The sequence below is a fragment of the Lygodium microphyllum genome, chromosome 12, assembly GCF_053477565.2.
Source record: "Lygodium microphyllum isolate KBCC chromosome 12, Lygodium_microphyllum_v1.1.10, whole genome shotgun sequence".
NCBI classification, from domain to species: domain Eukaryota; kingdom Viridiplantae; phylum Streptophyta; class Polypodiopsida; order Schizaeales; family Lygodiaceae; genus Lygodium; species Lygodium microphyllum.
The window spans coordinates 49,750,619-49,753,123 of NC_141146.1; positions in this window are offsets into that span (position 1 = coordinate 49,750,619).

Sequence of the window (2,505 nt, forward strand, 5' to 3'; positions counted from 1 at the left end):
AAGTTGACGGGGACGCCTGTCCTTTTCAAGCGTCATGTTAATTTAATGTGCACGTGGGTGATTCCATAGTCGGTGATTCCATAAAATACATATTTAAATTAATGGACATTTATGATTTTAGAGTGCACTCTTATTAGATTAAGATTAGGATAGAGTTCCAACCTATTGATTTATTTTGTAGCTAAAGACTGCTAGGTATTCACTTTTGTTGATTTAATTTTATTATTTTCTAACAATTATGAATGCTTCAATTGATGTGGAGAGCAGACAGTGATGACGTTGGAAAGCACTAGCGATAATGTGTATTTAAATTACGTAGAAGAAATTATCATTTTTAATGGGCACATGTCTTATCATTAAAGGTGTGGCATTAATATTTATTTAGGTACGCTTATTTATTGAAGCACTTGATAAATATTTATTATTTTGTATGGGCATGGGTGCACGGTTTAAATATTTCATTATAGGACATTGTATTTGGGCACAGTTCGACTTTTGGGCCACCCAACCGCTTTATTCTTTATTTGGACAAAATCAAACACAAAAGCTAAAGCATGCTAATTGTAAAATTGGGCTATTTTTTAGCTTTGAGATGAATAAATTTATAAATACATGCCTTGTGAAGCACTCACACAAGGCATGGGGGGAGATTATACCCAATTTGTCTCTTTTCTTCATGTCGTGCAACTCTTTCTTCTTGCTTTTTGAGCGTAAGTAGAGTTCTTTTGTTCTTGGGGACCTTTCGGTGCTTGTTACGTACGCATCTAACATTCGATTTGCACACCAATCTTATTCTACAAGTCTCGGATCTCGTCTTGCATCTCTTGAAGTGCATTGTCTAGATGCATAGGGTGTTCTATTTGAAGTTGCGCTTGTCATTCATTTAAGACTTCTGACTCTAAATGTTCCAAATACGCCAAGGACTACAAATTACTCTTTTTATACAAGTTGGTACACATGCATTGAGTTCCTTGGGAAGCCATGATTCTTTCAAGGGTTGCCTCCAAGGTGCTCAGCAGGACTAGAAATTAGACTTGCTAAACTATTATGGGAGCACTAGACTATGCCTAAGAAACTAGACTAGATGCAAGATTTGTTACAAGAATTTTGATTGCAAGAGAATCCCATGTAGGGGCACATGGTACAATAATAAGTTAACAAGATAAGGAATATCCCACAACTCGGGACTGTAGGTATAGACAACATGATTCAATAGGATATGAAGAATCCGACAACCCGGGACCGTAGGTATGGATAGAAGATATCAGAATTACAAGATCTCCCTTGATGAGGATGAACAAGATACAAGACAGTACTAGATAAGCTCTCGTACAATGAGATTACAAGGTGACAAGACATCATGACTATAATGGAAGACAAGACAAAACTGGATACCATGACTAAATAAGAACTAGAACTAGAACTCAATGTTACTTACTAATTGGAGGTCTCAACTCCTTGAGCTCCCAAGACTAACATTGGTAAGACTTAGAAGCACTATGGAGAGCCCCTTCTTTTATAGGTGTTGGAGGGTGGTTGAAGATGTTCTAGAATATTCAATGATGAAATCATTGATGATGCAAACAACGATATGGCATATCTTCTAGAAGGTTCTATGATGACATAGCAAGGGTCAATTGGCATGGTTGGCTTGAGGATGTCCTATTAAGGGTGCATTTGCATGGGGTGTGGATTCATATGGCATGAGCAAGAATTAATCCATACACTTGATCATGGCATGTCCATGACATCAATGTCCTAGCCAACATAAGTGAGTAGGGTATATGTGTTAGGAAAATCTAGGATTTCTACACGTGGTAGTCATAGTATTAGCCCAAATACATGACTAAGATACGTGTGTTAATTAGGTGAATCAATTTTTATACAAAACCTAGAAACTGTAGCCCTATCCCACATAGCTAACTAGTGCATGTATATCATATTAACCACACAAAAATTCGGGGAAATTTATAGCCCAATGTCTATATTTTGATTTTTTTTCAATATTAGGGATATTTTTTGAGTGTCAAAAGTATTTTTTAAAAGAAGCCCCTATATACAAAAAAATGGTATTTTGACTAGAAATTCACCCCAAAACATTGGAATTTAAGGACTTTCAACAAAAAAAAATTATGTTTCTAAATTCTTGGTGTCTCATTAATAATTCTTTTTCCCACCTATTAACACTCAACAAGTCATGCGGGTGCCTTAACCTTCACCCTGATATTAAGCCAAATATAATTTATCATTATTCGTCTTTGCACTCCTATTTATAATTTACATATAATAATAAAGTTATTGTTTAATTATTTAATATATTTAATAATAAATTAAGTAATATTTTTAAATAATTTTGTCCCAATCTTACTAAGATGAGTGTATAAATGCAATTATTATTGTTTACTACCTATTAAATTCAATTATAAATTGATTCAAAAATTTTATTTTAATTAATTAATTAATTAATTATCAAAATTTAAGGACTAATGAATAAGACTAAAAAGA